Below are 14,390 nucleotides of genomic sequence, written 5' to 3'. Positions count from 1 at the left end.
AGCCGACTCCTGACCTGCGACTTCCAGAGAAGCCTGCTTTGGGGAGTCAGCCAGCGACTCCAACAAACCCCATGGCCTCATCAAGAGGGACGGGGCAGGGGAGTGGCTACAATGAAGCCCACTCCCGCCCCTTACCAAGGGCAGGCATGGCCACAACATGCCGTACCCCGTAAGATCTCCGTGTGGCGTGGCACTGTTGCCATACTGGCCCTGACATCCGCACAATAGGATCGAATCCTGCACCCACGACGGCTTGTCTGTACGGCCCAGAGGTAGCGGGTCCCACCAGTCAGTGAGACCCCAGGAAACGGCAGGAGGACCACCAGTCGGACCCGTTGGGAGCCGGCCCCGGGGAGTCGGCCGAGCCCTCCCCCGGGGCCCACGCGCCATTAATCAAGATGTGATGGAGAGTGCCAATAGTGATCGCCCGCCAGGCGGCGGGGCTGTTGTCACGACCCCATGATCAAGCCCGTGTCATCAGAAGCACGGCTACAGTAATCAGCAGCCGGCAAGACCCGCCCGCGGCGGACGCGGCCTGTCGGCTCCGTACCAGGCCAGTCGGCGGGCCCCAACAGTCGGCGGAGAAGACGGAGGCCGGAGGCGCTGACGGATGGGCCCGCTTCCAGCCGGATTACCATTGTACCCCTGGGGGGTAGGCCTATATAAACCCCCCAGGGCACCCATGCAAAGGGTTGGAACCCATTAGCTCTAGACCAGATCATATAGGAGGGAGAGAGCTAGCCTTGCCCTCTCCTACCTCCAGGAAACAGCTCAAGGAGCAACCGTGTAAACACTTTGCCATAGTGATCATGCGGAGACCCCGCAGAGCAGCAGTAGGGGTATTATCTCCCCGGAGAGCCCTGAAGTTGGGTAAGATTCGCCGGCGTGCATGTCTTCGCCTCATCCCGTTTCCAGGCACCGGCGACGTTCTACTTGCCCCCACCATGATAAGCCATCCTTTGGCATATGTCGCACCCAACCCCCGACAACAGGGGAGCCGTTCCTGCAGTTAGTGCCAACATATCTAGCAAATACTTCACCATTTTGATTTTTGAATAGCTTATAGTTGGAGTCAATTGACTCATCATCAGAATTAGGAGATCCACATGCAAATCCAGATAAGTTAGATGGATCAACTGGAGGTCCCTTTGCAGCAACCCATGTAGTTTGGGGGTACTGCTCAGGCTTCCAATATGTACCATCAGCATTGAGTTTCCTCTCAAAGGCTATACCCTCTTTCCTAGGGTTCCTGTTGAGGATTTGCTTTTTAAGCACATCACAAAGAGCCTGATGCCCTTTGAGGCTTTTATACATGCCTGTTGTGTACAATTCCTTCAGCCATGCATCGTCAATGATACTAGCAATGTCCTCATATGAGGAATTAGTGATAGCAGAGGCATGTGAAGAATTTGAAACATTAGCAGCATTTGAACATTCAGGTGAAGAATTAGCAGATTCACGTTCAATGCACTTCAAGCATGGAGGAACAAATTCTTCCTGAGATGCGCTGATTTGTTGAGCAAGTAATGAATCGCGCTCCTTCTGAAGATCTTCATAACTCACTCTTAGCTTCTCAAGGTCTTGCTTTCTTTGAAGAAATTCATAAGAAAGCTTCTCATGATCCGACAAGAGAGTGTTATGATGACTTTGAAGTTTGTCAAGCTTGGACTGAAGTCTCTGAAGATTTTCAGTCAAAGTTTCAGTGCGATCCATTTATTCACCCAACATATCATCACTTTTATTTAGCATGTTTTGAACCTTTTCTAAAGCCCTTTGTTGTTTTATAGCAATCTTAGCAAGTTTAGAATAGCTGGGCTTAAGGTTTTCATCAGATTCATTCTCACTTGATTCAGAGGAGGTATATTTGAGTACCTTGGCACCCTTTTCCATGAAGCAATAGGTGGGAGCGTAGTCATCATCCCCTTCATCAGCCTTGTTGGTGAGGTCATTTTCCTCAATGTTGAAGATAGACTTGCTGACGAATGCAGTAGCGAGAGCAAGGCTCACCACTCCAGATTCGGACTCCTCAGATGACTCCTCTTCCTCATTTTCTTCAGATTCAGCCTCAGAGTCCATTTCCTTGACAATGAATGCCCTGGCCTTCTTGGAGCTGCTCTTCTTGTGATATGAAGGCTTTGAGGATTTTGATGATGAGGATTTTGTGGATTTCTTCTTTTTCTTTGCATCATCAAAACTGTAATCCTTATATTTCTTCTTCTTTGATTCCTTTTCCCACTGAGGACAATCTTGAATGAAATGTCTAGGTTTCTTGCACTTGTGACAGAGCCTCTTCTTGTAGTCACTGGATGAGGAATCATTGCTCCTTGAGGATCTTCCAAGGCGACCACGTCTTGAGAAATTTTGAAACTTCTTCACAAGCAGAGCCAGATCATGGCTCAGTTCTTCAGGATCACCAAGGCTGCTATCAGAGTCTTCATCTTCGGACTCAGATGCTGCCTTGGCTTTCAGTGCACGTGTTCTGCCATAGCTTGAACCATAGAGATCTCTCTTTTCAGCAAGTTGGAACTCATGAGTATTTAGCCTCTCGAGAATATCAGCGGGATCAAGTGACTTGTAATCAACACGTTCTTGTATCATCAATGCCAGAGTGTCAAATGAAGAATCAAGCGATCTCAGCAATTTCTTCACCACCTCATGGTCGGTGATGTCAGTGGCACCAAGTGCTTGAAGCTCATTTGAGATGTCAGTGAGGCGATCGAAGGTTTGTTGAACATTTTCATTGTCGAGTCTTTTGAAGCGGTTGAAGAGATTGCGAAGAACATCAACTCGAGAGTCACGCTGAGTTGAGACTCCTTCATTCACTTTGGACAACTTATCCCAGATAAGCTTTGCTGTTTCCAAAGCACTCACTCTGCCATACTGTCCTTTGCTCAGATGGCCACATATGATATTCTTCACTTGAGAGTCGAGTTGCTTGAATCTCTTCACATCGGCAGCATTCAGAGAAGGTGTGACTGAGGGAACACCATTTTCCACAACATACCAGAGATCGTTATCAATTGCTTCAAGATGCATTCGCATCTTATTCTTCCAGTAGGGGTAGTCCATCCCATCGAAGGTAGGACACCCAGCAGAGACCTTGATCATACCCGCGGTCGACATAACTAAAACTCCATGCGGTTAAACCAAAATCACACAGAACAAGGGAGTACCTTGCTCTGATACCAATTGAAAGTGCGTTATATCGACTAGAGGGGGGTGAATAGGCGATTTATATGAAATTCTTCACTGAGGAATTTGTTGGTGAGGAAATTCCTTTGCGAAGAACTACTAGCAGCAGAATAAGTACTCAAAGGTAAACACAATAGAATACAAGCATAGTCATCATGATGAAATGAAGACAGGCACATAGTACAGGAAGCGTAATCACAGGATAACACAGGATGAAGACAAACAGACTGAAGAAATTGAACTGAGGAAATTGAGAAAGTCTTCAGTCAAAGTCTTCAAACACAGATATGAACAAACATACAGCACAGTTATGAGGAAATGAAAGAGTTGAGAAAATAGAACCAGTAAGCTTGGTGAAGACAATGATTTGGTAGACCAGTTCCAACTGCTGTCTCGGTTGTACGTCTGGTTGGAGCGGCTGAGTATTTAAACTCGAGGACACACAGTCCCGGACACCCAGTCAAGGACACTTAGTCCAAGACACCCAGTCCTCACCGTATTCTCCTTGAACTAAGGTCACACAGACCTCGTCCAATCACTCGTGGTAAGTCTTCAGGCGACTTCCAAACCTTCACAAACTTGGTCACCCGGCGATCCACAATTCCTCTTGGATGCTCTAGACCATGACGCCTAACCGTCTGGAAGAAGCACAATCTTCAAAGGTAACAAGCGTCGGATCCACTCACGATCAATCTCTTCAGTGATGCTCAATCACTTGGGGTTTGTAGGTGTTTGGGTTTTGGGTTTTTGGTTTTTCCTCCCTTGATGATTTTCGCTCAAAGTCCTCGGAGGATGGGTTGCTCTCAAATGACAAGTGCCAGTTTCTCTCGGAGCAGCCAACCAGCTAGTGGTTGTAGGGGGCGGCTATTTATAGCCTAGGGAGCAGCCCGACATGATAAGACATAAATGCCCTTCAATGATATGACCGTTAGGTGGATATATATTTTGGAACCGCTGGCGCATAGCACAGCAACGGTCGGAATTTTGAGTAGCAAAATCCTCAGGGCTATCATGTTCCTCACTGTGTAGGCAATCCGCACTGGCGAATTCCTAACTCCTCAGTCAGGACAAATTCCTCAGAGACCAGAAGAACTTCGTCTCTGTCACTAAAGAAATTGACTGAACTGTATGAGATTTCCAATGGGTTCACTCGAAGGGATTGGTAGGTGTAGGATTTTGAGTTGAGCATCACATGGAAATGTTTCCTTAGTATTTCCTCGACCCCCTTTAACAGTATGGTGTTTCCTATGACTCAAGAAAGAGAAAAACAAAACTATGAAAACGGAAGTCTTCAAGCTTCATATTCCTCGCATGAATATCAAGTCTTCACGGACACACCAATTTCTTCACTTTCAAAGTCTTCATGAAAGTCTTCAGAAATACCAAAATCTTCAGTGAAGATATTCATTTTTAGGGGTCGACTTTTCCTGTAAATATCAAACTACTCATAGACTTATAGACCTGTGTACACTCACACACGCATTAGTCCCTTAACCTATAAGTCTTCAATACACCAAAATCACTAAATGGCACTAGATGCACTTACATTAGCACTAATAATAACAGGATATATCTTCTTTTCATCAAGATAAGCATATTTAAGATTATCAGGCAAAGGTTTAAGCTCAAACACGGGATCACCCTTGGGTGGAGGAGGATCCCCTAAAATTTCAACAGGCAAATTGTGTTTTAGAATAGGTTCCTGTTTAAAGAATACTTCATCTATTTCCCTTCTTTCATTCATGAACATATCATTTTTATGGTCTAGAAAATAGTGTTCTAAAGGATCACTAGGAGGTATGATTTCTACTACACAACCTTCTTCTTGTAGACGTTGTTGGGCCTCCAAGTGCAGAGGTTTGTAGGACAGTAGCAAATTTCCCTCAAGTGGATGACCTAAGGTTTATCAATCTGTAGGAGGCGTAGGATGAAGATGGTCTCTCTCAAGCAACCCTGCAACCAAATAACAAAGAGTCTCTTGTGTCCCCAGCACACACAATACAATGGTAAATTGTATAGGTGCACTAGTTCGGCGAAGAGATGGTGATACAAGTGGTATATGGATGGTAGATAAAGGTATTTGTAAACTAAAATAATAAAAACAGCAAGGTAGCAAGTGATAAAAGTGAGCGTAAACGGTATTGCAATGATAGGAAATAATGCCTAGGGTTCATACTTTCACTAGTGTAAGTCCTCTCAACAATACTAACATAATTGGATCATAAAACTATTCCTCAACATGCAACAATGAGTCACTCCAAAGTCACTAATAGCGGAGAACGAACGAAGAGATTATGGTAGGGTATGAAACCACCTCAAAGTTATTCTTTCCAATCAATCCATTGGGCTATTCCTATAGGTGTCACAAACAGCCCTAGAGTTCGTACTAGAATAACGCCTTAAGACACAAATCAATCAAAACCCTAATGTCACCTAGATACTCCAATGTCACCTCAAGTATCCGTGGGTATGATTATACGATATGCATCACACAATCTCAGATTCATCTATTCAACCAACACATAGAACCTCATAGAGTGCCCCAAAGTTTCTATCGGAGAATCACGATGAAAACGTGTGCCAACCCCTATGCATAGGTTCATGAACCCGCAAGTTGGTCACCTTAACATACATCAAGTGGCACGCGGTATCCCATTGTCACCGCAGATATCCACGGCAAGACATACATCAAGTGTTCTCAAATCTTTAAAGACTTAATCCAATAAGATTACTTCAAAGGGGGAACTCGATCCATTACAAGAGAGAAGAGGGGGGAAGAAACATCATAGGATCCAAATATAATAGCAAAGCTCGCGATACATCAAGATCGTATCATCTCAAGAACACGAGAGAGAGAGAGAGAGAGAGAGAGAGAGAGATCAAACACATAGCTACTGGTACATACCCTCAGCCCTGAGGGAGAACTACTCCCTCCTCGTCATGGAGAGCGACGGGATGATGAAGATGGCCACCGGTGAGGGCTCCCCCCTCCGGCAGGGTGCCGAAACAGGGTCCCGATTGACTTTTGGTGGCTACGGAGGCTTCTGGCGGCGGAACTCCTGATCTATCTTGCGTTCTGGAAGTTTTAGGTCACGTAGGTATATACAGGTACAGGAGGTACGTCAGGGGAGCCATGAGGGCCCCACGAGACAGGGGGCGCACTCTAAGGGGGGGCGCCCCCCACCCTCGTGAGCACCTCGTTCCTTCCTTGACATGGGGTCCAAGTCCATCAGGTGTGTTTCCTTCGAAAAATAACTTCTCTAGTTGATTTCGTTCCGTTTCGACTCCGTCTGATATTCCTTTTCTTCAAAACACTGAAATAGGCATAAAACAGCAAATCTGGGCTGGGCCTCCGGTTAATAGGTTAGTCCCAAAAGTAATATAAAAGTGGATAATAAAGCCCAATATTGCCTAAAACAGTAGATAATATAGCATGGAGCAATCAAAAATTATAGATACGTTGGAGACATATCAAGCATCCCCAAGCTTAATTCCTGCTCGTCCTCGAGTAGGTAAATGATAAAAAAGATAATTTTTCATGTGGAATGCTAGTTGGCATAATTTCAATGTAATTCTTCTTAATTGTGGCATGAATATTCAAATCCATAAGATCCAAGACAAAAGTTTAATATTGACATAAAAATAATAATACTTCAAGCATACTAATAAAGCAATTATGTCTTCTCAAAATAACATGGCCAAAGAAAGTTATCCCTACAAAATCATATAGTCTGGCTATGCTCCATCTTCGCCACACAAAATATTTAGATCATGCACAACCTCGATGACAAGCCAAGCAATTGTTTCATACTTTTGATGTTCTCAAACTTTTTCAATCTTCACGCAATACATGAGCGTGAGCCATGGACATAGCACTATAGGTGGAATATAATGGTGGTTGTGGAGAAGACAAAAAGGGAGAAGATAGTCTCACATCAACTAGGCGTATCAACGGGCTATGTAGATGCCCATCAATAGATATCAATGTGAGTGAGTAGGTATTGCCATGCAACAGATGCACTAGAGCTATAAATGTATGAAAGCTCAACAAAAGAAACTAGTGGGTGTGCATCCAACTTGCTTGCTCACGAAGACCTAGGGCATTTTGAGGAAGCCCATCATTGGAATATACAAGCCAAGTTCTATAATGAAAGATTCCCACTAGTATATGAAAGTGACAGCATATGAGACTCTCTATATGAAGAACATGGTGCTACTTTGAAGCACAATATACGAGACTCACTATATCATGGTGCTACTTTGAAGCACAAGTGTGGAAAAAGGAATAGTAGCATTGCCCCTTTTATTTTCTTTTTCTTTTTTTTATTTGGCCTTTCTTTTTTTTGGCCTTTATTTTTTTATTTGGCCTTTCTTTTTTTATGGCCTTTCTCTTTTTTTGGGACAATGCTCTATTGAATGATGATCATCACACTTCTATTTATTTACAACTCGATGATACAACTCGATACTAGAACAAAGATGACTATATGAATGCCTCCGGCGCTGTACCGGGATATGCAATGAATCAAGAATGACATGTATGAAAGAATTATGAATGGTGGCTTTGCCACAAATACTATGTCAACTACATGATCATGCTAAGCAATATCACAATGATGAATGTGTCATATTGAACGAGATGGTGGAAAGTTGCATGGCAATATATCTCGGAATGGCTATCGAAATGCCATAATAGGTAGGTATGGTGGCTGTTTTGAGGAAGGTATATGGTGGGTTTATGGTACCGGCGAAAGTTGTGCGGTACTAGAGAGGCTAGCAAAGGTGGAAGGGTGAGAGTGCGTATAATCCATGGACTCAACATTAGTCATAAAGAACTCATATACTTATTGCGAAAATCTATTAGTTATCGAAGCAAAGTATTACGCGCATGCTCCTAGGGGGATAGATTGGTAGGAAAAGACCATCGCTCGTCCCCGACCGCCACTCATAAGGAAGACAATCAAAAAACAAATCATGCTCCGACTTCATAACATAAAGGTTCACCTTACGTGCATGCTACGGGAATCACAAACTTCAACACAAGTATTTCTCAAATTCACAACTACTCAACTAGCATGACTCTAATATCACCATCTTCATATCTCAAAACAATCATCAAGTATCAAACTTCTCTTAGCATTCAACACACTCATAAGAGAATTTTATTATTCTTGAATACCTAGCATATTAGGATTTTAAGAAAATTACCATGCTATTAAGACTCAAAATAATCTAAGTGAAGCATGAGAGTTCATCTATTTCTTCAAAATAAAACTACCACCATGCTCTAAAAGATATAAGTGAAGCACTAGAGCAAATGACAAACTACTTCAAAAGATATAAGTGAAGATCAATGAGTAGTCAAATAATTATGTAACTATGTGAAGACTCTCTAACATTTAATAATTTAAGATCTTGGTATTCTATTCAAACAGCAAGCAAAACAAAATAAAATGACATCTAAGAATAGAAAACATCATGTGAAGAAGCAAAAACTTAGGATCAACCGATACTAACCGATAGTTGTTGAAGAAGAAAGGTGGGATGCCAACCGGGGCATACCCAAGCTTAGACGCTTGAGACTTCTTGAAATATTATCTTGGGGTGCCTTGGGCATCCCCAAGCTTGAGCTTTTGTGTCTCCTTAATTCCTCTCATATAAAGGTCTCCCTAAATCTCAAAAGCTTCATCCACACAAAACTCAACAAGGACTCGTGAGATAAGTTAGTATAAACCATTGCCAAAACCTTATCATACTCTACTGTAGCAAATCACTAAAATTATTATTCAACATGGCATACTAAATGCCTCTTCATATTTAATAGTCCTATCCTCAAATAGAATCATTAAAGAAGCAAACATATGCAAACAATGCAAACATAACAGCAATCTGCCTAAACAGGATAGTATGTAAAGAATGCTGCAACATCCATACTTCCCTAGCTCCAAAAATTATGAAATAAAATTCCCACTGTGGTAAATTTATCAGAGCTTAATATGCAAAAGGTTTCAACATTTTATCACATTCTGACTTTTCTAGGGAATTATTGCAACAGCGGTAAACTTTCTGTTTTCAAACAGCAACATGCATACTTGTAACATAGGCATAGTAAAGGTTATCAATGCCACTTTTATTGAAATAAAAGATGCAAAAAATTGTTCTAAATAACAGAAAGAAAATTCTAAAAAAATAAATTGACGCTCCAAGCAAAACACATATCATGTGGCGAATAAAAATATAGCTCCAAGTAAAGTTACCTATGAACGAAGACGAAGGAGGGAATGCCTTCCGGGGCATCCCCAAGCTTAGGATCTTGGTTGTCCTTGAATATTACCTTGGGGTGCCTTGGGAATCACCAAGCTTAGTCTCTTGCCACTCCTTATTCCATAGTCCATCGAATCCTTACCCAAAACATGAAAACTTCACAACACAAAACTTAACAGAAAACTCGTAAGCTCCGTTAGTATAAGAAAACAAAAGACCACTTCAAGGTACTGTAATGAACTCATTATTTATTTATATTGGTGTTAAACCTACTGTATTACAACTTATCTATGGTTCATAAACTCTTTTACTAGCCATAGATTCATCAAAATAAGTAAACAACACATGAAAAACAGAATCTGTCAAAAACAGAACAGTGTTGTAATCTGGATCAAACGTATACTTCTGGAACTCATAAAATTCTCAAATAAATTGCTGTACCTGAGGAATTTATCTATTAATCATCTGCAAAAATAACTAACTAAATAGAACTCTCCAAATAAAAATGGCAGCAATTCTCGTGAGCGCTAAAGTTTCTGTTTTTAACAGCATGATCAACAAGACTTTCCCCAAGTTTTCCCAAAGGTTCTACTTGGCACAAACACTAATTAAAAGCATAAAACCACATATAAACAGAGGCTAGATGATTTATTTATTACTAAACAGGAACAAAAAGCAAGGAATAAAAATAAAATTGGGTTGCCTCCCAACAAGCGCTATCGCTTAACGCCCCTAGCTAGGCACGATGATTTCAATGATGCTCACATAAAAGATAAGAATTGAAACATAAAGAGAGCATCATGAAGAATATGACTAGCACATTTAAGTCTAACATACTTCCTATGCATAGGGATTTTGTGAGCAAATAACTTATGGGAACAATAATCAACTAGCATAGGAGAGCAAAACAAGCATAACTTCAAAAATTTAAGCACATAGACAGGAAACTTGATATTATTGCAACTCCTACAAGCATATATTCCTCCCTCATAATAATTTTCATTAGAATCATGAATGAATTCAACAATATAACCAGCACCTAAAGCATTCTTTTCATGATCTACAAGCATAGAAATTTTATTACTCTCCACATAAGCAAACTTCTTCTCATGAATAGTAGTGGGAGCAAACTCAACGAAATAACTATCATGGGATTGAAAATTGAAATCAAGATGACAAGTTTCATTGTTATCATTATTATTTAAAGCATACATGTCATCACAATAATCATCATAGATAGGAGGCATGCCTTCATCATAATAAATTTTCTCATCAAAACTTGGGGGACAATAAATATCATCTTTATCAAACATAGCTTCCCCAAGCTTGTGGCTTTGCATATCATTAGCATCATGGATATTTAAGGAATTCATACTAACAACATTGCAATCGTGCTCATCATTAAAATATTTAGTGCCAAACATTTTATAGATTTCTTCTTCTAGCACTTGAGCACAATTTTCCTTTCCATCATACTCATGAAAGATATTAAAAAGGTGAAGCGTATGAGACAAACTCAATTCCATTTTTTTTGTAATTTTCTTTTATAAACTAAACTAGTGATAAAACAAGAAACTAAAAGACTCAATTGCAAGATCTAAAAATATACCTTCAAGCACTCACCTCCCCGGCAACGGCGCCAGAATAGAGCTTGATGTCTACTACACAACCTTCTTCTTGTAGACGTTGTTGGGCCTCCAAGTGCAGAGGTTTGTAGGACAGTAGCAAATTTCCCTCAAGTGGATGACCTAAGGTTTATCAATCCGTAGGAGGCGTAGGATGAAGATGGTCTCTCTCAAGCAACCCCGCAACCAAATAACAAAGAGTCTCTTGTGTCCCCAACACACCCAATACAATGGTAAATTGTATAGGTGCACTAGTTCGGCGAAGAGATGGTGATACAAGTGGTATATGGATGGTAGATAAAGGTATTTGTAATCTGAAATAATAAAAACAGCAAGGTAGCAAGTGATAAAAGTGAGCGTAAATGGTATTGCAATGATAGGAAATAAGGCCTAGGGTTCATACTTTCACTAGTGTAAGTCCTCTCAACAATACTAACATAATTGGATCATAAAACTATCCCTCAACATGCAACAATGAGTCACTCCAAAGTCACTAATAGCGTAGAACGAACGAAGAGATTATGGTATGGTACGAAACCACCTCAAAGTTATTCTTTCCAATCAATCCATTGGGCTATTCCTATAGGTGTCACAAACAGCCCTAGAGTTCGTACTAGAATAACGCCTTAAGACACAAATCAGTCAAAACCCTAATGTCACCTAGATACTCCAATGTCACCTCAAGTATCCGTGGGTATGATTATACGATATGCATCACACAATCTCATATTCATCTATTCAACAAACACATAGAACCTCATAGAGTGCCCCAAAGTTTCTACCGGAGAATCACGACGAAAACGTGTGCCAACCCCTATGCATAGGTTCATGAACCCGCAAGTTGGTCACCTTAACATACATCAAGTGGCACGCGGGATCCCATTGTCACCACAGATATCCACGGCAAGACATACATCAAGTGTTCTCAAATATTTAAAGACTCAATCCGATAAGATTACCTCAAAGGGGGAACTCGAACCATTACAAGAGAGAAGAGGGGGGAAGAAACATCATAGGATCCAAATATAATAGCAAAGCTCGCGATACATCAAGATTGTATCATCTCAAGAGCACGAGAGAGAGAGATCAAACACATAGCTACTGGTACATACCTTCAGCCCCGAGGGAGAACTACTCCCTCCTCGTCATGGAGAGCGCCGGGATGATGAAGATGGCCGCCGGTGAGGGTTCCCCCTCCGCTAGTGTGCCGGAACAGGGTCCCGATTGACTTTTGGTGGCTACGGAGGCTTCTGGCGGCGGAACTCCCGATCTATCTTGCGTTCTGGAAGTTATAGGTCACGTAGGTATATATGGGTGCAGGAGGTACGTCAGGGGAGCCACGAGGGCCCCACGAGACAGGGGGCGGGCCCTAAGGGGGGGCACCCCCCACCCTCGTGAGCACCTTGTTCCTTCCTTGACGTGGGGTCCAAGTCCATCAGGTGTGTTTCCTTCCAAAAATAACTTCTCCAGTTGATTTCGTTCCGTTTCGACTCCGTCTAAAATTCATTTTCTTCAAAACACTGAAATAGGCATAAAACAGCAAATCTGGGCTGGGCCTCCGGTTAATAGGTTAGTCCCAAAAGTAATATAAAAGTGGATAATAAAGCCCAATATTGCCTAAAATAGTAGATAATATAGCATGGAGCAATCAAAAATTATAGATACGTTGGAGACGTATCAAGGTACGGCAATAGAAGCAAGACCAATAATTTCATCCTTACTAGGCAATTCTTCCTCACGATGTTGTTTACTAAATTTAGGGAAATTAAACTCATGAACCATATCATCCAAACCAACAGTAACAATATTCTTAGTGCAGTCTATGGTCGCATTGACAGTATTTAAGAAGGGTCTACCAAATATAATGGGACAAAAGCTATCTTGTGGGGAACCAAGAACAAGAAAATCAGCATGATATTTAGTTTTCCCACACAAGACTTCAACATCTCTAACAATTCCCATTGCTGAAATAGTATCTCTATTGGCAAGTTTAATTGTGACATCAATATCTTCTAACTCAGCAGGTGCAATTTCATTCTTAATTTCTTTATATAAAGTATGCGGTATAACACTAGCACAATCACCCATATCACATAAGCCATGATAACAATGATCTCCTATTTTAACAGAAATAACAGGCACGCCTACCACAGGTTTATGTTTATATTTAGCACAAGGTTTAGCAATTCTAGCAGTTTCACCTTTGAACTGAATAACATGCCCATCAATATTATCAGACAAGAGATCTTTAACAATAGCAATATTAGGTTCTACTTTAACTTGCTCAGGAGGTGTATAAGTTCTAATATTGCTTTTACGAACAACAGTTGAAGCTTTAGCATGATCCTTTATTCCAACAGGGAAAGGTGGTTTCTCAATATAAGAAGTAGGAACAATAGGATCATTATAAGTGACAGTCTTTTCTTCAACTTTAATAGGTGCAGCTACTTTTACTTCTATGGGAGGATGATATTTGAACCACTTCTCCTTAGGGAGGTCAACATAAGTAGCAAAAGATTCACAGAAAGAAGCTACTATCTCAGAGTCAAGTCCATATTTAGTGCTAAACTTACGGAAAATATCGGTATCTGCTACGTCTTGAGCTTCCGTTGGTTTTCCCCAAAGAGGAAGGGATGATGCAGCAGAGTAGCGTAAGTATTTCCCTCAGTTTTTGAGAACCAAGGTATCAATCCAGTAGGAGCCCACGCTCAAGTCCCTCGTACCTGCACAAAGCGATAGCTACTCGCAACCAACACGATTAGGGGTTGTCAAGCCCTTCGCGGTCACTTACGAGAGTGAGATCTGATAGATAGAATATTTTTGGTATTTTTGATATCAAGATGCAAACTAAAAAGTAAAGGCAAAGTAAATAGCAAAACAATATAAAAGTGATGGAGATTGATATGATGAGAATAGACCCGGGGGCCATAGGTTTCACTAGTGGCTTCTCTCAAGAGCATAAGTATTCTATGGTGGGTGAACAAATTACTATTGACCAATTGATAGAATTGTGCATAATTATGAGAATATCTAGGCATGATCATGTATATAGGCATCACGTACATGACAAGTAGTTCGAAACGATTCTGCATCTACTACTATTACTCCACTCATCGACCGCTATCCAGCATGCATCTAGAGTATTAAGTTAAAAACAGAGTAACGCCTTAAGCAAGATGACATGATGTAGAGAGATAAATTCATGCAATATGAAATAAACCCCATCTTGTTATCCTCGATGGCAACGATACAATACGTGCCTTGCTGCCCCTTCTGTCACTGGGTAAGGACACCGCAAGATCGAACCCA

The sequence above is a fragment of the Triticum urartu genome, chromosome 5A (genome assembly GCF_056163025.1).
Source record: "Triticum urartu cultivar PI428250 chromosome 5A, HENAU_Tu73, whole genome shotgun sequence".
NCBI classification, from domain to species: domain Eukaryota; kingdom Viridiplantae; phylum Streptophyta; class Magnoliopsida; order Poales; family Poaceae; genus Triticum; species Triticum urartu.
This window is presented reverse-complemented; position numbering follows the sequence as displayed.